The following is a 25754-nucleotide window of genomic DNA, read 5'->3' on the forward strand; positions in this document are numbered from 1 at the left end:
ATCACTTTGTGTTTGGCTGTGTTCATCCCTCCAATCAATTCTGACCAGTCTCCCTGTCTCTGTCACTGAGAAACAACTCTACAGTATAGCATGATGCTGCAACCACCATGCGTCACTGTAGGGCTGGTATTAGGCAGGTGAAGAGAAGTTCCTGACCTTCACCAGACTTTGTGGTTAAATTTCCACCCATAAAGTTCAATTTCTGTCTTCTCAGACCAGAGAATCTTTTCCCTCATGCACTCACGGCCCTTTGAATGCCATTTCATAAAGAGACAGACAGCAGACTGTCATATGCCTTTTACACAAGGCTTCTGTCTGGCCACTTTACCATAAACTCTCAATTGATGAGGTGCTGCTGAGATAATTGTCTTTCCAACAGGTTTCGTCATCTTAGCATTGTTTTCTTTATCATTTGAAACTCTGCTTTTTAGTCACCGCCCAGATCAAGGCCATTCTTGCCTGGTTACGAAGTTTGGCTGGACAGCCAACTCTAGGAAGAGTCCTGGTGGTTCCACACTTCTTTTATTTCACAATTATTGACACTCCTGAGAAAGTCAAAGCTTTAGAAATGGTTTTATACCCTTATCCTGATCTATGCCTCACCCTAATGTGATCATTGAAATCTACAGAGTGTTCCTTGGACTTTGTGTCATTTGTTCTGACAAGTAGAATGAATTGCCAGAAACAGATCGTCTGATTGTTCTACATACAGGTGGGTGCCATTCTAAATGATGTCCAATCAGTTCAGTTTGCCAGAGGTGGACTCCAATCAAGATCTAGATAAGTTTCAAGGAGTTTTAAAGCAAACAGGATGCACATGACCACAATTTGAAGTGCTATAGCAAAGGGTCAGTTTGATTTCAGTTTGATTTTTATTTCATTTTCAAACCTTTGTTATTATGGGTTCTTTCGTTTTTTATTTGCAAAAAAATTCAGATTTGCCCTTTTAAAATTATGTCTTCAGTACAATAAAGTGTGCAGAAAGCGAAGGGGCCTGAATATTTTCTGAATCCATTGCATCTCATTAATACTACAGGACTTTCTATACTTTTAATGATCCTCTGTAATTTTTTTGGTACTTCCATTTCATCCAGTGCTTCTCATATACTGTATATCCTCATGGCACTACGTCAAATACTGCCTTAAAATCAAGAAATGCCAGAAAACCTTGTTTTTCTAATCTTTATTGTTCTAGTGAAATTCTGATCTTCTGTTTGTCGTTGTGGCCTGTATGATGTTTGCTCTTCTTTTTTCCACTTTTGCCCTTTTCAGTATTCTTTACATTATACTTGAACATGATTTGTATAACATACAGCAAATATAAAATACATTACTGTAGTAAATGTAAAATATACCATTCAGACTAATATAATTCTCAAATTAATGAAATAAATGCTGAGTCAAGTCCATCTATCATTTTACTGAATTTCGGGCTTAGATGGAGCCTATGACACTTCTGTTACATTTAGCAGTGTAATGACAGTAGCATTCCCTGAACCGGAGGGTATTACAGTAAAATTATAAAGAATTGAAACCAGTCTATAATTAGAAAAGAGATTTTACACCCTAGAGAAGAGATGAAGATAATATAAACATCCATATAATTTATTTGGATGCTGTCCCATTAGTTGGCAACGTGCTATATTCTGACTTTGTATCATTAGCTAAAAAAAGGCCTAATTTAATAAGCACATCTGTTAGGGGACTCGTTTGACAGCATTTTATGTAGATTATACTAACAAAGCAATTTCTGCAAAGTATCAGTTTAGAAAAAAAATAAAAATACAAGGTGTTGTAGATGCAAGGAGTTTGGAACATGGCTAATGTTTTCAGCAACTGGCAAATAAAATTTATTTTCAGAGCCTTGAACCCTGCAAAAATACAATGGGAGCTAGCTGTTTTTTTCAGTTGGTGCAGTCAGGTTGTAAGGCACAAACTGCCCCATTGTTCTCTGGGATTTCTCTCTCGTTTTCTTTATTTTTTTATTTAGCAGAGGCCTTTTCCAAGTTGCTTTATACTGTATAAATAAATAGACACAAAATAACTGTGAGTGATTAGAAAGTACAAAGTTATCAAGTGATAATGAAGAAAATGTAAAATAAAACACAAAAGCCACAAACCTACAGACTGAAGGCAAGTTGAAAACTGGCATGGCAAGAAAATCACCAATGAATGGTGGCTGATAGGGTTCAGTACACCTTTGGACATCCAGGAGGAGAGCAATGGGCAAGAAAGCATAAGACATCAGGATGAGAAACCTTAGCATCAGTAGCATGGGAGCAATTTAGATGGGTAGGACAGTTTAATTCTACTGTTTGAAAGCAGGAACTGAGCAATGCAGAGCACACTCACAGTCCTGCATTGGGTCGGGTACTCGCAGGTACCACCAAGAAATGCGGCTATTGGGTAATTTTAGGACGTGTTACTTTTTATGGGTTCAGACATGGTCAAAAATTTTAAAAATGTGGGTTGGGGCCGGGTAAAGACATTTTAACAATACAATAAATATTTCCTGTAACTCATTCTTTTTCTCCCTTCTCTCAAGTTTAATCTGTTGTGGGAGGAGCCAAGCGCAGCTTCTTACAAAGCAAAATGGCCAGTTAAAAGCAAAAATAGCGATTGGAAGAATATACAATACAATTTATTTTTATATAGCCCAAAATCAATCATTCGCCTACCTGTGTCATGGATATACTGGCTGAGAAGAATGTTGGAATAAATACATTACAATAAAATAAAATACAACTTATATTTGCATAGCCCAAAATCATACAAGAAGTGCTGCAATAAGCTTTAATAGGTCCTGCCTTTTGACAGCTCCACAGCCTTGACTCTGTAAAAAGACAAGGAAAAACTCCCAATAAAAACCCCTGTAGGAAAAAAAAATGGAAGAAACCTTGGGAAAGGCAGTTCAAAGAGAGACCCCTTTCCAGGTAGGTTGGGTGTGCAGTCGGTGTCAATAAAAAGAGGGGTAAATACAATACAATACACAGAACAGAACACAAGTAATCATCGATACAATATAATATTGCAATAGAAATATTACAAATACAGAGCAGAATTCAACAGTAGATGAAGAAGAAGAATATCAAATTACTGATAATTATTCTTGTGTTAACTCTAATATATTGATAGAAAAAAGCTTACCATCTGATATGGTACGATAACACCTTAATGATTAAAAAGGTTTGTCACTGGTCATGTCATGGGATTGTTGTGCATCTCAGTTTATGTGAATGCTTAACCAACAAGCAGAAGGACCAAACTATCCTTCCATTTAATGTATCCACTTTGTTTTATTTGGGTCAAGTATGCAATGGGCATGAACTTACAATGAGTGTGCTGACATTGCTGTAGCACATTTCACTAAGGCAAACATGGAATGTTCCAACCTTTGCCTATAAAGTCAGATTGTTTGGGGCAGCACAGTGTCAGGTAAATGGACGGGGGATATTCACTTCATACAGTACTTCTACAGAAATGTTTAAGACAGGCATCGTTTTGAAGTGTTAATGTAGTTTCCATGTGAGTGTGCATTTTTTTAACTTCAAAATATTGACACTGTGTGCTCACTACAGCTCCTCAGCAGGCTAGCAATTATCTATTCTCATGCATGAGCTCTTTTAATGTGCCTGTCAGGACTCACGCACACACATTACCCACTCCTACCTGAGCTGTGCAACAGCCATAGCATTTACAACAGTACTACACCATTATAGTCTGCGTTAGCATAACAAGAGGATATTTAGGGCCTAGTAGCGTGCCACTGGATTAGAGACTAGAACAGACCACATGGGAAAAACGGGAAAGAGTGCATGTCTGCATTTCTCTAGGGATGCAATGGCTGGGTTATTTTTAGGTCTCAGGATTATTAAGCTTTCATCTCCACTTTTAGAGTATCAGAGAGATTTAGCTTTTTGTTAAACTGCTGCATGAAATGCTGCTTTCTAAAAATCGAACAGGCTTTGAGTTGTAGTGCTGTTTGCTTGTATATTTTTTAAATTTCACTTTCCTTTTCAGGGAATAGGAATAAAGCAAAACAAACCCAAACCATCCTTATGTCAATTTTCTGAGCCCATTTGTTTTACTACAGGTCTACTACAGTCAGATACTCTCTTGGCAGTATCTACCATAATGCAGAAACAAGCCCTAGACATGCCTTTGGGGCATCAGTTAAATCTGCCAGTGAAAGGTTCCCTGGGAGTTTGACGGTATATAACAATTAAAGGCAGCCCCATGTCTAATGGGCCAGTCCTACTTGGCTTAAGGAATATTAAACTTATTTATTCTGGAAGAAAGAAAACTGTTTTGAACAACCTGTCTCTTACTAGGCCTTTGGATGAGGAAGTCTGTAGATTAGAAGCTGCAGTCTCTCTCTCTCTCTCTCTCTCGGAGCTTATCTGTTTCAGTGACGACAAATGTCAATGTTAATGTATAAAAGGCTAAAACTTTCTAAACATTGACAAAAATTATCTACGTGTTTGTTGGGTTGTATCCAATAAATGTTAGAAATGACTGCAAAATAAACATAGTCTTGCACACTTTAGTCATCTGTTCACCATCAAATAGCGTAACTGAATGTCATTTTGCAGCTGCCTATGGAAGCAAGAAATTCAAGGCAGACTATGTAGTTTGTAGTAACAGGTAAAAAAAGAAAATCATTTTCTCAGTTTGACTTACGAATGTGTGCAATTGGTCACTTTAAATGATATTGTAAGGTGCAAAATGTATTATGCATTGTGTTTATAGATTGTTTATATATATTCAGACATTGGCCAATTGCATGTTACGCACAATTTCAGTCATAAAAACTCTGTCATCTTTCTCAAAGAAATTAGTTTTTCTGAATTAATTCAAATGAATAAAGGAGGATTTACATTGCATGTCTGCTGGGAGAACCACAGGTCCTGATGGGCTACCACTTGAACTTCTAGGCACATAGTAGAATCAATTATCTGCCCCTCTGTTTCTAATTCTTAAATCTGCTTCCTCTACTAATAAACTGGAGATGATTGCCTTCTTTCCTTTTTGAATTCTGTTGTTAAATTGTTATCAAAGATGCTTTTTCATCATATACCATCTGATACATAAATAAACTGATGCACAATTGACCAGACATGCTTCTGATAATATGTCACCTTTTGTATATTTTTGACTCCATCCTAAACTTTATCTCAGCCTGTTTGATGCAAAGAAGACCTTTGAGCAGATGAATTGATCCATTCTATGACAAGAAACCCAAAGGATACAACAGGGTTCAGGTGGTCATTTCCTGCTATCATTTAAACGCTTTACCCTTCCCGTTCAGCTTTTTTGCTTACTAACTCAAATATTTCTCAGTGTCTGTGCATCTATCGATGTATCAGTAAAGGTTGTCCTCTCACCCTCCAACTTTTTAATCTTGGACTGGACCCTATTGATCTAACCTGATCTCCTCTATAAACATGTACAATGTCAATCACAAGATATCCCCTATAATGCTAACTATATTTTGCTTTTTATAGGTGAGGCTCTGTTTGATCTCTGTTTTTTTCACTTTTTTGAGAATCTGGTAGATATAAAATAAACTGATCAAAATCTGTCCTCATTCTTCTGAAATATTTTTGTCAAAAGGTCACTCCAAGAGCTCCACCCTGGTGCAAAACATTTCTGTTTTTTTATTACCTATTTAATGTGACTACTGGCCCTTCGTTCCTTTGTCCTTTAATTCTTGATGACAATGTATAAAATGAGCATTGCTCCCTAGTTCAGTTTTGTCAGTGCAATGCTGAAAATTCAGACTGTCTTTTCACGCTTCCTTTGGACCTCAAAAACAGGTCCAAGGCAAGAGTGTTGCTGATCCAGAGTTTTACCCCTGGGCTTTTGCCTTCTATCAATTATGCAAGTGCATTACCCTTCTTCCCTTTTGTAGCCTACTGTCTTGGCACCATATCGATCTTAATTTATTCTATCCTTGCTTACCACCTCCTTAATATTAAATCCTACTTCTCCAAATCTGTGTCTCTAGTTTCTTATGCCCTCAGGATATGCTGTCACATTGACAGACATCTAGGTTCCTTCCCTGTCTGGTACACCGAAATTCACATTATTTTTAACCTGAGGCTGTCATGATAGACAGGTGTCCTATTTATTTTCCTTTGTGGATACATCTGGGTATAAAAACATTAAATTATTTTTTGAGTGTTCTGAGCTCTTTGATGTTTCAGACATTAAATTCCAGGTTTTCAGTTTCTTCTATTTTTTTATTTTACCTGCAGCCTAGATCAGTTCTAAGTACAAGTGATATTTGACTGTGTTCCCATCTCCATTTCAAACCACTGTAGAGTTTCCCACTTTATGCTGTTCCTAGTAAACCTTTCTATTGGTCCCTACCTATTTGCTCTACCTGGTCTCTTAACCTTCACCTTGTTCCTCCATTATCCTGTAGTAATATTTTAATAATACCTCTGTGGCCATCAAAAATCCAAGCCACCAATACATTCACTTTATATTTATATATTATCTTAATATAACCTTTGGAAACATTTTAACATGGGACCAGCATCTGATCCTTTGTGTCATTTATACATGTGTAACAATTCTGGTACCTTCAGTCCTATGCCTTGGGACTGTCTTCCTACCACTTCTTTTTGATTTTGTATTTCTAACTCCCTTTCTAAGATTATGTACTCACACCACATATTTTCTTACCCTTGGATCTCTCTCTTTACACTTTCTCTTCCTTGTCTTTCAATTTAGGCTATTTACATTGGAGCCATTGAGGGACAGCACCTGTTCAAGGATAACATTCAGCCTCTCTCCTGCATTGACATATTGAATTAGGCATGAGCAATCTATTGAAGATGATTCACCAATGAAAACACAGTATGTGCTAGAGCTGTAAAGTTTTTTGAAAAAGTAGCTGTGAACATTCACCTGACTAAAATTTGTAAAACAGGGGTCAAATATTCTGTTCAAAATATTAATTAGTACTGCTTTGGGCTTTACGTGTCAAGGTATCAAAACTGATACAGGTTCAGCTCACTGTATCTGACATTGGCTCGTTCATCTTGTGGTTTTCTTCTCTGATACACCATATAGATCTGCAATCTGTTGTACATTAAGCTGCAAAAAAGAAAGTGTTCTGTTGACTTAGCTGGAATCTCCAAGGATGGACGATCAGGACAGATAACTTTGTCATGTGAACTGGCACGTAGCCTAGTGTGTTGCACCATTTCTTCAATGTTTTCAAAAATACTTTCATTGATATTATAATCTAAAAGGGCTGCCAACATTGCAATTTCTTCTGATAAATCTTCAATTTTCTCTCTGAAATATGTGATAACTTTGTCAGAAACCATTAGTAGGCATTTATTGAATTAATTCTTGTGTTATCATATTTACTACCATCTCCCTCACTGACATATTGAATTAGGCATTAGCAATCTACAGAAGGCGATTCACCAATCAAAACACAGCATGTGCTAGAGACCACCCTCTCATCTTTGACAAGTGAAAGTGACAGTTTTATTTCAACCTGGATTTCATCATGCATTTGAAGGAATATTACAGACAAAATTAAATAAATAAATAAATAAATAAGCAACAAAAATGTATTTTGTGACACATTTATTTATTTATTTATGCTAACATTTCATGACACCTTTATTTACTTTTGCTTACATTCTTCAGTTCTTAAGTTCTTCAGTGGCTCGAATGGATAAGACTATTACTTTTGGCACTCTCTCTGGGTTGCAGATCCAAGTTTGTACTATTTAAGAAAATAAAATCAGCAGTTAACAAATCAAGTTTTGCATCTTGGGAAACCAGTGGGGAGACATCTCCTAAGTTATGAGAACTTGATTACAGTGGTGCTCTGATCTTGATTTAGCAAAGAAAGATGATATGAGAAGCACCTAAATACAGAGAGACAGATTTTGTGAGGGGAGGGCATACCAGGGCTCATTTGAAACAAGCCTACTGTGAACAAGAGACAACTCTGCAGTCAGTAGTTCAGTTATTCTAATCTCTTGAGCTGATGGATTCCTCCTTTCGATTTGCCGGCTAAGAATGTTGCTTTCCATACTCCATGTTGGGTGTGCACCTGAGTCTGTGTCCTGGGATGATCTGTGTAGAGAGTGCCACCAAACGGAGGAAATCCCAGTTACATAAAGTTGATCCAGTGGAATTCTTTCAGAATGCTGAGGACATCTGTATAAATTAAAAGAAAGTGCAAAGGCAATGAAGCATTTCTTCACAAAAGCGATCATTTGAATAGGGAACAAAGTACCTGTTCATATACATGAACTGGAAACTTTGGTATCTTCTAAAAAGTACCTTGATGAGATACTGGGGCAAGTAATCTTAGTGATTGGCAAAAATGGATATAATGAGGGATTTAGAAATAAACTTGATTCATTAGGCTTGAAAGTTAAGACAGAAGTAAAGAATTTAGGGGTAGTTATTGACTCTGACCTAAATTTTAAATCACATATTAATCAGATTACTAGGACAGATTACTTTTTTCACTTAAGAAATATTGCAAAAATTAGACCCCTTATAACTTAGCAAGATGCTGAAAAATTGTTCACACTTTTGTTTTTAGTTGAGTAGATTACTGTAACGTACTCATCTCAGGATCACCCAAAAAAGACATCAATCTATTGCAACAAGTGCAGAATGCAGCTGCCAGGATCATAACTAAGAAAAGAAAATCCAAGCACATCTCTCCAGTTTTGATGTCATTACATTGGTTACCTGTGTCATTTAGAATTGACTTTAAAATACTGCTTATGGTTTACAAATCCTTAAATAATCTCACTTCATCCTATATCTCAGAATGCCTTTCACCTTACACTCCAAATCGTAACCTTAGATCTTCAAATGAGTGTCTGCTTATAATTCCAAGAGCTAAACTTAAAAGAAGTGGAGAGGCGGCCTTCTGCTCTTATGCACCTAAAATCTGGAACAGTTTACTGATAGAAATTCGCCAGGCTAATACAGTGGAGCACTTTAAAAAACTGCTAAAATCCCATTACTTTAATATGGCTTTCTCATAGCTTCATTTTAGTGTAACCCTGATATTCTGTATATGTATTTAATTATCTTTTTTTTTCATGGCTCCAGAATCCATATTAACCCCTACTTTCTCTGCTGTTCTCTTTCCGGTTTTCTGTAGTGGCAATCTGTGCCACCACCAACTGATCAGGACACCTTGCTGTCCCTACATCGATGATTTGAAAGCCAGAGATCCACATGACCATCATTGTCTAATTCTTCCACGTGAAACTTGAAAACCATGAGGACTGATTGAGATCATTGATGTTAGGTAGAATGCCTAGTGGGGGCTGGGTGGTCTTGTGGCCTTGGAACCCCTGCAGATTTTGTTTTTTTCTCCAGCCCTCTGGAGTTTTTTTTTTATTTTTTTATTTCTGTCCTCCCTGACCTTACTTTATTCTTTGCTAATTCGTATTGCATAATTTTTATATTTTTTCTTTTTTTCTTTGTTCATCTTGTAAAGCACTTTGTATGAAAACATGCTATAGAAATAAATGTTGTTGTTGTTGTTGTTGTAAGCATTAGTTTACAAGTCAAGGTAAATATCTTAATGGGCTCCTCTCCTATTTTTTTTTCAAATTTCTTTTGTCCTTATGTTGCCTGTTCTGATACAATGTGAATGTAATTCCATTAATAATTCAGTAAGATTAATACAGACCCTCACAAAAAAGGAAAGGCTAAGAGTGGAGCCAACCCCCCTGCTGATACCCATGCCCACAGAATTATTACTGTAACCTTTATTCATTTTTTGTGGGATTCCATGAATGAATTTATAGAACCTAAACATTGATCTTGTGGTTGCAGAATTTAGGTATTACATTTTTCTTATTCGTTTTTGATTTTTGTATAAATTGAGAAAGTTAAATATTTTTCCCGTCATGCCATCTTTGTTTCTTTGAGTGTTATTGTTTCAGGGCCTTTGGCATCTGTCATTGTCATAGCAATTCTCCCACAACTCCATGGGATTATACACTGCTTGTGATGTCATCAGAATGATAGTTTAAAGGGCACTCTGAACATCTCCAAAACATACGAGTTTTCTGTATAGACCTTGCGTTCAAACCTTTCAAAGCTTCTTATTCTTTTTGACTATGCAGCTTTTTGATCTCTTGCTTTTGTTTCTAACTACCGATATTTGGTTATGTTTATATTGTGATGAAAAGAAGGATTCACTTTTGGTTCCAACCTTAGCTTGCCTTTTGACTGTGTATATCTCTCAGTTCTCTTCATTAAAACATTACTGTCTCACTTTGAGTCAGTATAATTACAGTCCCTCTGGGGCACACTCTAAATCAAATTACCAGACTGGCCCCTTGATATTGGCATAACTGTGCATGTTTTCAGTGCAAATGCTTTCCTTTCTCCCACTCTTATTGCTTAAAAATAGTTCCATCTATCCTATCCTTAACACCATCTTCCTACATTTCCAACAATTTATGAACTGAGCAACCCATTACACGACATAATTAAAGTTGCTGATTAATAGCCATTAATGTATGCGATTAATGAGTTAAAACTTTCTGCTATTAAATTTTTATTGCAACCCCTAAATGCATTAATTTGTTCCAGTCTATTAGACCACACTTCACACTTAATGAAACAGCGGCAAATGAATCCCCATCTATTAACAGTGTTTGACCAATTTCCTGTGTTTGTTCTTGATAATGCTCTTCATCCACACACACACCAGTAGATTCACCACTCGTCCATTGCAATATGGGATCATCCTGTATCAAAATGTAAAATACAGAATACCATATTGAATAAATAAGGAGCACAATTTGGCCTGTATTTTGTACACAGTTATATAGTCAAACACGTGTGATTAGGAGGCAGCTAAAGAGCTTGAGTAACTGTAATACTATGTCAGACCAGGGGGGTGGCAGAGGGTGCTGACTGTTTCTCTCAGTCTCTTGCAGATCTTTCTCGGGAAATCCGGCCAGGTTCTGGGGGCCTCTGATGATGTCGCTTCCATTTTCCGCTGCCTCTGATGACATCAGTTCTGGTCCTGGCATCTTTGATGATGTCACTTCCGGTCCCAAAGACATCACTTCCGTTTCCGGCATGGATGACATAATTTCCTCTTCTAGCCCTTAAAAGCACCATCTTACTTTCACTTACTCAGTTCTTTTTTGGACTCTGTCTTGTATTTAATTGATTTTAATTGTTGTTTTGCAACATAGTAGTCCAAACTAAATTTATTGGCTTTCCCAAATATTATAGCAACCCCCTTGGTGGAGGATTAGGGGTGTTTGGTGGTCATTGTTTCTACTACACAAAACTGTTCAATAAATTGACTGAAAAAGTTTAATGTGCACAGTCAAGCAATTATTAAAACTGATTTATTACAAACTAGCAAAATACCTGCGCTTCGCAGCTGAGAAGTAGTGTGTTAAAGAAGTTATGAAAAAGAAAAGGAAACATTTTAAAAATAACGTAACCTGATTGTCAATGTAATTGTTTTGTCACTGTTATGAGTGTTGCTGTCATCAAGGATTTGATTATCATTATTTCTTTTAATCAGGTTCATATTTGGAGGACGTGTTGTTATGAAGTTACATTCCGTGTTTGTCAGCCGTTGTAAAGATAACAGGTTTTATTCATCGAAGTGATCACTACGCAAATCGCTACTCGTGAATGTAAGATGTTTAACAGGCATTCCCGGGATTAACTTGTGCTAAACGTACCATGGTGTGATGTAAGGGGAGCTGACTGTAAAAAGGCAAGGAGGCGCGTATTTTGAACGAAAAGGGAGAAGACAGCGAAGGAGCAGAAAAGTAAGAAGGAAAACTGTTTAAATAAAGAGCTAGGAAGGTGAATGGAAAGAAGCAGCCAGCGGTAAAGCAAGGAAGACTTCGTAATAAGGACGGTTCAGTGAACGTAGAAGGTGTAACAATAAGATTGTTAAGCCTTATGATAATGTTCCCGCACAGAGGATTTAGAGAGATGCACTGGGAGAAGTATAATCTGAACCTCTCTACAGTTTCGTTTATTTTCGGGTTGTAATGTTCATCAAATTTACGTATCATCTGGTCCTGTGGCGGACCATGCATTTCACACCTAGGCCTTCAGTAGTGCTCCATCTGAATCAACCCGCCCCTCAAAAACTAATTTATGGTTATAAAAACCATCTTAATATGCAGAAATACAGTATAAAGAGCCGCTGCATCGCAGATAGATAACTCCTGTAGCCACAATAAATGCCTTTATTGAATAGACAAACCAGTGGTGAACAAGTTCCTTTCTACTGCAGCTACAGCCGCGACACACATAAAAAACATCAATAATCTATAATCTATACTAATAAAAGGCAAAGCCCTCACTGACTGACTGACTGACTGACTGACTGACTGACTGACTGACTGACTCACTCACTCACTCACTCACTCACTCACTCACTCACTCATCACTACTTCTCCAACTTCCCGTGTAGGTAGAAAGTTGAAATGTGGCAGGCTTATTCCTTACAGCTTACTTACAAAAGTTAAGCAGGTTTCATTTTGAAATTCTACATGTAACGGTCATAGCGGTCGACAACGTCCGCCATGCTGAACTTTCTTATTCATGGCCCCATCTTCACGAAATTTGGTAGGCGGCTTCCCTGCGCTAACCGAAACCAATGTACGTACTTATTTCAGTGATATGACGCCACTCTCGGCCACCATATTGAACTTTCCAATGGTCTTTGTTACTTATGGGCCCATCTTCAAGAAATTTGGTACGTGGGTTCTCAACACTAACTGAATCCTACTTACGCACATATATACGTCCATAGCCTGCAGCTCGGTCACCGTGTGAGACGGCGTTGGGTCCCCCATCCCAACACCTCCCACGTTGTTGGCTGTCTGCTTATATAAGGCCGTCCGACGCTCCGGTCTCTACATTCCCTTCCTTGCTTCGTCACGGGATTCATGTTTCCCTGCTGAAAACTGCAGCCTTTTTATTTAATCCACGGCTTCTCCGCTGTTTTATTGTTCGTTTATTACGATTATAGTTATTGTTTAGGTATTTTAGACTTACTTTACATTGTTCAGGTACTCATTTCCTTTATCATTCCAACCATACCCCCATTAACATATCTATCGAGGTGATCACCATCGATCAAAGAACTGTCACTTACTGAGTGGTTTCCATGCCTGGAGATGGCACCTGCCTTTTCCATTCTCTTTGTTACATATTGCACGGCCATGTCAGGCTCACTCTTGATATCCGGAGGAACATTGTGTCTTATGTATTGAATGACTGGGACAGGTTCAAGGTGTGGACTGATGATGGTACAGGAGATAATTATACTACACAGGAGCACTATAAGAGTGAAATGCTTAAGCCCTTCACCTATGGCTCTGCATGTGAGTTGATGGCTGCCACTGAATTGTTCAGTTGTCGCTTTCAAGTGTACCGAAATGGCCAAATATTTTACACCTTTCGACAACCGCCAATGCCTCTTAAACATCTTAGATTCACAGGTGACGATTTCAGTAGTGGACACTTTGATGTTTATGAATGTTTACACTCTCAAAAGCTGGATGCGAAGTTATCGATGAAACGGGTTATATGCTTACAATGCTTGACAGACGCTGAATGTCACTTCAACACAAGTCCTGCAAATACTGTCGTAATTGAAACAAACCATGAAACTCAAACCGATTATGACAGCAGCAATCCAAGCTGTGAGATTTGAAACAAGATTACTGTTCACATGGCCAACTGTACGTTGCATGCTCAGGAGGAAGCTGGTCATATTACAACCGGACGGCCGAACTCACAATGTGGTATACAAAGAGATCCTTAACAAATAATTATTGGTATATTTTCCCTCAGTTTAAAAAGGTTTCATTTTATTCTAAATAAAAATTTTAAGGCAGTACTTCGCCGCTGTAAAGCGCAGGTATTTTGCTAGTAACTCATAAACTTGCAATATTATTTAGGAAAATCGCAACATTTTACTCACCAAAAATTCAGATTATTTGTAAACAAAATCCATCCTCCTCTCTTTCCTCAAAAGAGTTCAATGACTCTGTCGTACAGATTATCCGTGCGCTTCAGTTCAATCAAAAGTCCCTTTCTATCGCCATCGAAGCTAATGCTGAAAGTCGAACCTGCCCTGTCGTATTTCTGGCATAAGTTTTAATTCACTTTGAGGCTGAAAATGTCCGCTCGACAGAAGCAGTGTACACAGGAATGGTCACCGCCAAATATACCAATTTGAACAGCTGCCCCATGCTCTCATTCAGATTTTTCTGATGAAGGAAGTCAAGGAAATCAGTGGGAGATTTTCCTGCAAAATCATCCATGGCATACATTACAGTCAGTTCTGTTTTTAGCCGAGACAGATCAAAAACCTCTCTGTGGCTCTTGTGTTAAACTGGAGAAGGCTGTATGCACAAAATATTTCTTGTATTCCCGAAACTTTTGGGGGTCGATAAGCGTGACAAACATCAGGTTTTCGTGGTCTTGAAATCTGGTCTGTGTCTGGCAAATAATATTGTCCAGAATCCTGCCATGGAGTTGGCTATAGTGCGCGTGAGGATCTTGCGCTCGGAGCCCCTGCGGTGCGTTCAATGGCCTCATAGAGTTCCTCATATTGGCTTCTATTTAATCAATGGGTCTGAATATGGTCAAGTTGCCGTACGCCTGCTCGAGGGCCCTACTGACACCAACTCAAAATCTGATTGGTTGAAGCAACAGGTTAATCGACATTTATTCTGTGTTAGAGTGCCTGCACAACGGATTGTGAAGGCCTCTCTGCCTGGCAACAAATGATGGCTGAAATGTGATAGGTTAAATGCTTTAATATGAAAATACATGTCTGGAAGCAGCACAACCATCGGAAAAGCTATGAAAGGAAGCAAACAGACTATTTGGAATTACTTAATAAGTATTCATGGACAAAATATAATTAACATCAGTTTGTGATTCAGATATTTTTTTAGGCCAGCAGAGAAGGCATGACTTCGCCAGGTCTTTAGCATTGAGGCTTTATACCCTGCGTCTTCTCATTAAACTTGTATCTCACGAATATCTTGTGCGATCTTGCGATGTCCACGGCTTTATTTAATTTTAGCTCAGACCCGGCACTTAAATGTTTCTCTTGCACTTTCGCTGAGGGAGGGTTTCCGCAGTAGCTGCACTTATGAATATGCTAAGCACAGTCCTTCACCTGTGAATATTTACCTTATATGGGCAGGCACTCAATTACGTGGGAGGCGTGATGATGTGAGACGCAACGCTGCCTCACACGGCAACCGAGCTGCAGGCTATTATAGTAAATGGACGAAAGTAGATTCCAGTTATGACCATTACACGTAGAATTTCGAAATGAAACCTGCCCAACTTTTGTAAGTAAGCTGTAAGGAATGAGCCTGCCAAATTTCAGCCTTCTACCTACACGGGAAGTTGGAGAATTAGTGATGAGTGAGTCAGTCAGTCAGTGAGGGCTTTGCCTTTTATTAGTATAGATTCATCAATGAATAATTTTTCTTTATAGAAAAGTAGAAATATGAAGGAAATAAATTATTAATTATTAATAAGCAGCTGAGTTTAAATAAAAAAATTTGAACTGTTTGATTAATCACAGTTCCATTTTTTGAACAGCAGCCCGAAACAAAATCCAAGAAGTATATTTCTGTTTGTCAGAAGTGCAGGAAAATTGTGCTTCCAACTAACAGCACCTTACAGCAACACAAAGAGTGGGAAAAAAAGAATTGGATGCAGAATGACCCCATGTGGAACAATGTCATTAGATCACAACACAGATAGAAATCAATTGGACTATAATTGGACAATTGGAGTATAAAGTGAACCACTGAACAGCACCTGACAGCCATCAGTTCATCAGTATATCAGTCCATGGAAGGATAAGGTAGCAGAAGTTAAGGCTGTTTGTGCTCTTTGTGTGGGGAGAAAGCCAGATTAATATTTCCTAAGTCATTATAAATGTTAAATCGATCTATCTATCTGTCTGTCTGTCTATCTATCTATCTATCTATCTATCTATCTATCTATCTATCTATCTATCTATAAGATAATACAGGAAGCATAAGGCTGTAATTCTGCTGTATTTATACAGAAATGGTACACATAAATTCAGTATTCAGATCTTAAAAACTGCCATTCATTCTTTTTGAAACTCACTTTTTGCAATACAGGGTTACTGACACGATAAGTCAGGCATTAAGTATGACAAAATCCTGGATAAACGTCACATTTTCACAAAATATAAACTACATGCCATACTTCTGATGTATTTTTGTTTTTTCTATTGTTTCAGTAAAACAATAGCATGGCGTACTGTCAGCCTCACAATCATAATGAATTCCTTCCACATGATTATATACAAATAATGCAGTTGTCTTTTTTAAACATCTTACTGTACAGCGTGTGTTATTACAAAACTTAATCAAGCTGACACACTAAGTGCAGTGTATTCCAATAACAGCTTTTTCCCCACACTCACCAATTTTGTTGTCTTCTGTTAAATGAAGCCTTGCAGACACTAAAGAGTAACTAACTAGTGCACCTACTGCCTCTGAACTTCTTCCCTGTACTGTTTTTCATTGTAAAATTGAATAGAAACTCTTCCACATATGACAGCATGAAACCTTGTACTGTGCAATTATATTGAAGTAGCTATGCTACTCATCTAATATGGTTTGAAATCTAAGTAATTAATGTGAACCTCAGCCTATTCCATGTCACAGTATACAGTGCAGTGTATCTGTGGCAAAGTACTTTTCTAATGCATGTCGTAATAAAATGCAATGCATTTGTCATTCCAATAGATGGTGCATCACAAACATTTATAGAAATAAAATGCATTGAATTCAGATAGAAAACAGATAGTATGTCACAAACATTAGTGCTGCTTGTGAATCCAATACCAAATGACAGATAACTAAGACAAAGCAACTGGACTGGACACAGACACTTGTCCTTTTATTAAAATGATATCTGTCCGTCCGGCAGTTACTCTCTGTTGCATTTATTCAACGTGTCAGGGATGCCTGGGGCAACGACGCCGTGAGGGACCGGAAGTGGGTCTGTGCCCACCCTGGATCACGTGGGGGCCGCCGCCCTGGTTGCTTTGGCGGCCACGGGTTGAGGGCATGGAAGCCCCACCCTGCAGGGGCCCGTGGTCACCGCCAGGAGACGCCCCAATGCCTTGGGGACCTGTTACCTCAGCACTTCCGCCACACCCGGAAGTGCTGGGAGGAAGATTTATAAGGACGCCCGGTGAGCTGCCGGGAGAACAGCCAGCACTTCCACCACGCTGGGGCATGGCCAACGGGGGAGTGTCGAGAACACCTGGAGCTCATCTGGGACATGCATAAAAGGGGCCGTCTCCCTTCATTCAGGGCTGGAGTCGGGTGGAAGAAGGACGAGGCACGAGAGGAGTGTGGAGGCGGCCCGAAGAAAAGGCATTGTGTGGCCAGGACTGTGTATTGGGGTTTGTGGTGCACGTGACTGTGTCTGAGTGACGTAAAACTTGCAAATATTGTAGATAATAAACGTGTGGTGGTGAAAAACAACATGTCCGCCTGTCTGTGTCCGGGCCGGGTCCACATACGTTAACATTTTCAGTGCAGTGTGCCTGTCCACTTGCTGTACCTTTGTTACATGTCATTTGGTATAGGATTTGTAAGAGCAGGACTAATGTTTGTGATGCACCATCTGATGGATATCAGAGACATGGCAGCCGAATAAACACACAAATACACAGGCACCCAAAAACTTGTCCTTTAATTAAGGTGGATGTTTACATCTAACTTCTTCTGAATTAAAAAATATTTCATTCTCTGGATACAATGTTTATCCAAATCTGAATTTTGTCCTCATTAAACATCATCTGCAAATGTATACATTGTTTGTCTCATTTGTAGTTAAGCAATTAATATAAACTAAAAGGAGCGGCCCCCCTCTCTGCTAACTGGGTCAAAGGTAAGGCCATGGCTAGCCCTTGGCATAGGCAGTATCCAGAAGGAAATTCCTTAAAGGGGTTAATATTATTATTATTAACAATAGTATTATTAATAATATTACTAATGCTGTTATTTTAAACTGTGTTAATGTCTTTACTCAAGGCAAGTCCCCAATTAGGAAATATTCCACTCATCATCCTACTAATTCCTGTATTCAATAGTTTTACTGGGTAGGTGAGTAAGTATGACTGGCTCCTCCATATCAGTCAGATTCTACAAACACTAGTTGTCATCTCTAGAGGTGCTATTGAGCCAAAGTCAAATTTTGCCTCTGAGGCAAAAAATAAGTAAAAAGAAATGTAATTTCCTTTACACAAGAGTTTTACTGGGTTAGTAAGTATGTACTGTATGTTTGGTACCTCTGTGTTGATGTCTAAGCTCTACAAGCTGGGTCACTACTGCGCAGTGTGCATTATTCACATTGCATTATGCATCATGCTTCAGTGTTTGTATTTATGTAGAATGAACTGTGTATTAACAAATGCATTATACATGTGTCCATAAAAAATACTTGCTACTTGGCTGCTGCCAGCAATAAGCACAACTAACAAAGTCAATCAGTGGTCAGTAGTAATAACACCATAAGCACCACTTGGAAGAAGTGATAGTGTTTCCCAAATTAACATCTCCACTACTTCCATATTCCAAGCCTTGGGTAATTGTTTGGAATTAGTTGATGTCTCTGCAATATACAACTCTAGAATCAGCACACATTATGCATGCAAGGGGCTTATAATTGAACCACAAGTGACTTATGTGAATCTCACAGCATCACACAGAAAATAAAAAATGGAAATGGAACTGAAAAGGGAAAGCCCACTTGGACACAGAGAGTGATTAGACTGGGATATGATTCAGGGCCTATATAATTATATAATATAATATAATATAATATAATATAATATAATATAATATAATATAATATTGCAGTGTGTAGAGCATATAAGCAATAATTAGTACTGTGACTTATACTTCAAATGGATTTACAGACAAACATATGATTTTGCTGCTATAATTACATAATTTACGTCTAAATTTACCTTTCATTTATCCACACATATAGATGTATTGTAGCTTTTACTACTAATATTACATTGTATGAACTGTAAGATAAGGCTCCTTTTTTAAATATAAATATACAGAGACTATCTTGAGAAATAAGATACAGCTGAAGGTCAAGCAGAAAGTCTTTTACATAACCACAGACTTGCCAGGATATTCTGATTATGGAGAAAACAAGAGGGACGAATCAGGGCAAATATTGAACTGTATCATTAATTGGGTGTATTGTTTCAAAGAACATTTTAATCAGGTAATTAAGAAGGAGAAGCCCTGCTTCTTGGTGTCTTCCCGAGGAGATGTCTGTTTATCAGAGTGACCTAACTCCTGAGTGCTGACCCAAAGTCCTCATACACAGCTGAACAGCCTGGACCTTGAGATTAGATGCAAACCTCACCCGAGGTCCAGTTATACCAGAGACTCTTGCTCTGATGTGCTGCCTTCTTGCATCCCAACAGCTGTTTACTGCAAGAAGTTCAGTCAGCATTAAAAGTCAAACCAAGTGCTATTTTGTGTTTTGCCTTTTTCCTCCTGTTTTAAGCTGCTGGTGTTAGACAACAAAATAACGAACCAGATTAAAATTGTATCTGTCATTGACAAAATATAATTATGTTGTATCATAATATGCACCTCACATCTTGAGTGGGTGGGGTTTGTCAGGATAAATGAGTGAAAGTAATTATTAAGGATAAGAATGAGCAACACATGGTAAGACCAGGAGCTTAACTGAACAGTCAGCATAAGTTCTGAAGATGGAGGTCATATTGTGGTGTATATGATATTGTAGCGACCCGTGGTCGAGTCTTGAAGTTTTTAAAAAGATCGCTGCCGTGCACCTCTCCCAAGCTGCCGGCTAGCGGATTGCCAGCGTTGTGCACGCAGCTGTACCCAGCTCTTTAAGTAACGAGCACTCGTGTCCCATACACCGCACGACTACGATTGTCTCGGCATTAATTGCTTAGATAAAATCTTAGCAATGAATAACAGCTCTGTCCTGTTGTATCTCTTTATTCACAGATAGCCAGTAAACAAAACTCGACATTATTGCACTGCCATGGTCAAGGTCATGCACGAAGACACATTTCACATAAACGGTACTTTTTTACAAAATAAATAACCCGGACGATGACCCAAACCCACCCAACTAATTGAACACAAACACAACAATTATTTACAAGTTAAGACATTAATAAATACAACAGGAAAAACATTATAAAAAGCAGTGAACGTACAACCTTCCCATAATGCATCACTCCAGCAGCGCTGACTGCCGGGTCGCTACAATATTATTTATGTGGTGTTTCAGAAAGCTTTTGATAAGGTGCCACATGAGAGGTTGGGAATCAATCTTAAAGAAGTGGGAGTTCAGGATGATGTTTTTAGATGGGTGCAGAATTGGCTCAGACACAGGAAGAAGAGGGTGATGGTGCGAGGAACCTCATCAGAACTGGCCGATGTTAAGAGTGGTGTTCCACAGAGGTCAGTGCTAGGGCCGCTGCTATTTTTAATATATATAAATGATTTAGATAGGAATATAAGTAACAAGCTGGTTAAGTTTGCAGATGATACCAAGATAGGTGAATTGACACATTATCTCAAATCTTTTGTTTCATTACAGAAGGACTTGGACAGCATACAGGCTTGGGCAGATTTGTGGCAGATGAAGTTTAATGTCAGTAAATATAAAGTATTACCCATAGGAAGCAGCAATGGTAGGTTTGAATACACAATGGGAAAATCAAAAATACACCTTATGAGAAGTATTTAGGAGTTAAAATGCACTTGCCACTATCAACTCCAAGTGAGTGTTCAGAAGCCACTAAGAAAGCTAACAGAATACAGCACAATGTGTGGAGTTCAAGTCCAAGGAGGTTCTGCTCAAGCTTCATAGCGCACTGGTGAGGCCTCATCTGGAATACTGTGTGCAGATGTGGTCTAAAGGTTGCATAAAAGACATAGAAGCAGTAGAAAAACTCAAGAGAAGAGTGACTAGGCTGATCCCAGGGCTACAGGGGATGAGTTATGAGGAACAATTAAAAGAGCTGAGCCTTTGCAGTTTATACAAAAGAAGAATTGCCATGATTGAAGTGTTTAAAAATATGAAGGGAATTAGTACAGTGGATTGAGATTGTTATTTTAAAATGAGTTCATCAAGAACAGAGAGAAACAGTTGGAAACTTGTTAAGTGTAAATTTCACACAAACATTAGGGTTAGGGTTAGTAAGTTTTTCTTCACACAGTTGGAATACGCTACCAAGTAGTGTGGTAGACAGTAGGACTTTAAGGGACTTTCAAAACTAGACGTGATGTTATTTTAGAAGAATTAAGTGGATAAGAACAGTGAGCTTTGTTGGGCTGAATGGCCTGTCCTCATCTAGATTATCTTGATGTTCTAATAGCTTCCACCCCTCCATACCAAGAGGCTATTGAATTAACATCCCAACAACATGCAGGTTAGGTTGATTGGGGGCTCCACAAATGCCTTGTGTGAGTCTGTGAGTGAACTGTGTGATGGTCTGGTGCAGCTTTCAGTATTTGCCACTACCTTGTGTCTGGCAAGCTAGGGGTTCTCTCTTGGCAACCACAACTCCATTTTGAAATAAGTATTCTCAGGAAATGAATGAATTTTCAACCATATATAACATTTTTATAAAAGAAATACATTTAACAATCTAATATAGAACTATGTTGTAGCATGTATTTCTAGTTCAAATGCTACATTGTGGTGGATTCAAGTTTAATACTTATATTAGGTTTATACCAGAAGATACTTATCCAGTGCTAAATTAAAAAGTAAAGTAGAACAATTCTCTTCAGTTAAAGAGTTGTATAAAAGTTTTTGAAGCGAGCCAGTAAATGAACAAGGGCACAACCTATCGGTACTGCAGTCGGCAGATACATTACAGGCGCTTGAAAGGTAGGACATTGATTCTGCTGCTTAAAATAAACACTGAAGGCTAGGAGGATTCCTAGAAACAGTAGATGTTGTATGTCCTCATGTACAAAATAGAATATTGATTGCATCCATTTTTCCAAGTACAAAATGTTTTCATTTTAAGGGCAAACTTAAAAGATCAATTCTGGGAACATTTTTCTTTGTTTTTGTATTTTCTTTTCCATTTCAATCAATAAAACTTGCATCTTTGGAAAAATCCTGTAATGTACAGTAATGCAGTATGCTACTCCTGAAATACATTTTCTGATATATTTATTGCAGTTGGTTTTCTCAAAGGAATCATGTGACAGTGAATGTCAGGTACAGTGTAACATTTATACCTGAGTGAAATGGGATGCTGCGAGTCTCCCAGAGATCTTGTCATGGAGAGGCGAGTTAACAAAGCTGCCTGACGGCTCACATGTAATATGATGACCACAAGCTTTGAAATTAAAGTGACAGCTTTTTTTTCGGTGTAATCAACTAAGGTTTTGATGGATTCTTTCAAGATGTATTGCACTTGTTACTGACACATAACACTCATGGTCAGTGTGCAAATCTGGAATGAGTTACCTTTCTGTTGGACTTTTTGAGATTTTGTCATATAGATTTAAAATCTGCTGAAGGGAGGAGAGGAATAACAATGTGAAAATTCACAAACAGGTCAACCATCCCAAATCTCTGCTACTTGTGAAATAAACTTGTGGAGGAAATACGCCTGATGGAGGGAAACTTGTACCTTAAAGTGACTTTTGCCTGCAAAGTGAGTAAAAGATTTTTAAAAGAATGTAAGGACTGGCATAGAATGTAAAACGTTTCAATGGAGATGTACTGAGATTGTGTTAAAACAGAGTAAATGGAGAAGTATCGAGATTGTGTTAAAACATAATACATGTTCTTTTTATTTTTAAGCAAACGTCAAATGAAAAGGAAAACCTTTCCACAAGTGCAAACTTATCTTGCATAGTAGGTGCTATGAATGTCTTCAGTAAGATAAAATAACAATAGCAATGGATGCCGAGCAGGAAAAATTTCTGGATGGCAGTGGTGGGATTCAAGTCCAGAAAGCTGGACTCATGTCCTGCTCTGTAGGTGAAAAATACTTTACTTAGTCGTGTCTTAGTTTACCAATAAGGTGAAAAGAATTATCTGCTTAGAATATTTAATTGACACAAAATAATCAACGTGTGCAAAATTAATTATCTATAGCTGTTGTCACACACGTGCAACTAGGAGCGAGCTGAAAGGACCTAGTGGAGGTGATTACCCGCCAGACCAGGGGGTGGCGGGGTGCTCTAAACCTTTGTCTGTTATTTCTGCAGATCAAATATGGGAAAACCTGCCTGACCTAATGTCACTTCCTGTTCCGGCACCCAGACTGACATCACTTCCGGGTTACAGAATATAAATCCTCCATCTTGGCTAACTAGTTCAGTTCAGTGTGGGAACTCAAACAAGCAACATCGCTGTGTCAAATTTAATCCTTTGCAGCTAGGAACAATAGATGGGTGGCTGCCCCAAACCTTTTTTAAGAGTGTTGAGACTTGTTCTTTCACACTGTGAATGCAGAGGGAGCACAGTCACAAAGATTGAATTTTAAGAAAAACCTTAGTACTAAAAGTTCATTGGGTGTTGATAATTGTGATAACAGCTGGATGTGAAATGAATGGTTGGATATTTTGTTTCACTGGTGAAAATCCTTTTTTTTCATTGGGTGCTTGATCAGGCAACAAGATGAGGGAGGTCTCAACAGGGGCCTGACAATAAGAATAAAGGAAGGTCAGATTGAGCTGGCATATATTATCATGCCAGTAAAATGGAAGGGGGTGGCAAAGTACATATTAATAAGAGCACAAGTGGTGGGCAAATGAGAGATAGATAGATAGATGTTGAAGGATGCCAACCTTCTAAGGAAGTATAGTCGGCTATGACCTTTCTTACACAGAGCATCAGTATTGGCAGTCCAGTCCAATTTATCATCCAGCTGCACTCCCAGGTATTTGATTTAGGAGGGGCCTGGGCCTCCTAAAATCCACCGCCAGTTCCTTGGTCTTGCTGGTGTTCAGGTGTAAGTGGTTTAAGTCACACCATGTAACAAAGACTTTGATTAGCTTCCTATACTCCTCCTCTTGCCCACTCCTGATGCAGCCCACAATAGGATCTTTTAGCTAATGGGTTATAAGACCCAAATCCATGGTGGCAAAGGAGTTCTTTTTGCTATGCCAAGTGCCTAGCAGGTGGTTTGGATTAACCTTTTTGACTTTTCCAGGACATCCAGTGGCTGATCTTGTCCATGAAAGTAGTTAATGAGAGTTAACCTGGCTGTAGTTTAAAAGCTCGTTTTCAAGATTAATTCATTGAAGGTGGAGTTGGGAAGTGCTCAGGACCCAGAGTTGAGAAGATATAGAAGGTGAGAGAAAGAAAGAATTCTTGTGTGGTACTGTTGTGGTAGGTGGACCAGAAATCCTACAAGACAGGCAGGTACTTGTCCTGTACCAGTTTAGTAGGACACTTTCTGCTACTTGTCTTGTTCATCTTGTCTCTGTCCAGTTTTTATAATATAAAATACATTGTCACACATGTGTAAATAGGAGGCAGCTAAAGGGCTTGAGTAAGTGTAATACCACATCAGACACTGGCTCTCTCCTGTTCCTGCCTTTCTCACCATCCTTAAATTAACCTCTGTCCATCTTTTCCATTTCTTTCATTTATCTCTCTGCCCCATGTCCCATGCAGGCTTCATTTATGTTGACACTCTTAATAGGTAACAGATGTGAATGCACTGCTCCCTCCAAGAAATTAACGAGGGACTTGACTGAGACACGCACTCAGACATGTCTTCACAATCAGCCAGGCACCCCTATATCCGTCTCCGGAGCAAAGGGCATTCGTGATCTCATCCACGCTTGATTGAACCCTGCACTTATGTGGGCCACGATGTTTTATTTAAAATTAGCTCACATGCATGTGGTGATACAATAAACTAAAATACAAGACACAACAGATTTTCTAATTGTTGAGGAGTAATATCAGGTCTATAAGTTTCATTCAGAAAGGCACTGTACTCATAAAACTGGGCATAAATCGTTAGACCATCCAATCAACATTTTAGTATTTGTGCCCTTCAATATTTTTTTAAACATTTGCCTCCAATCCACATTTGTTCTGATTTAAGAATTTCATAATTGGTCAATCTATTGTCTAAAACCACTTCAGAATTAGGAATGGAACAGTTTGACTCAAATTCATGTTTCTCATGATTCATTTGTTAATTGACAGGTTTCAGAACTGATTTTGTGTTTTTATAAGGATGATTTTAATATTATGTCATTTTTTGTTGTTGCTGAACTGTCTGTTTTAAATTAATAATACACCCAAAAATTATATTTTTTTATCTGCTACTTTCCCTGTGTTGTTTGCAAAAAAATTTTTTTAGTTGAGGATGGATATCAAAAAAGTTACAATACAAAAAATATCAGTGGAGTCCAATAAGGGGCTAATACTGAACAAAAGCAGCAACTGCAGATCCACCTCTCCGCCTCATTCATTGGTCAAGAGTCCTGTCTTCAATTCAAAATCTTGATTCTGTTTTTAGGTACTTCACATTCTGTACACTGCTCTGATTTTCTGGAGGTATTTATTTAACAATATTTTAGCAAAAAATGCATAAATAACATGTGGACTATTCAACATGAATAATTTGACATTTTTTCATGAATATTTCAAGATTGTTTGTTGTTGTTCAG

The sequence above is a fragment of the Polypterus senegalus genome, chromosome 2, assembly GCF_016835505.1.
Source record: "Polypterus senegalus isolate Bchr_013 chromosome 2, ASM1683550v1, whole genome shotgun sequence".
Classification (NCBI taxonomy): Eukaryota; Metazoa; Chordata; class Cladistia; order Polypteriformes; family Polypteridae; genus Polypterus; species Polypterus senegalus.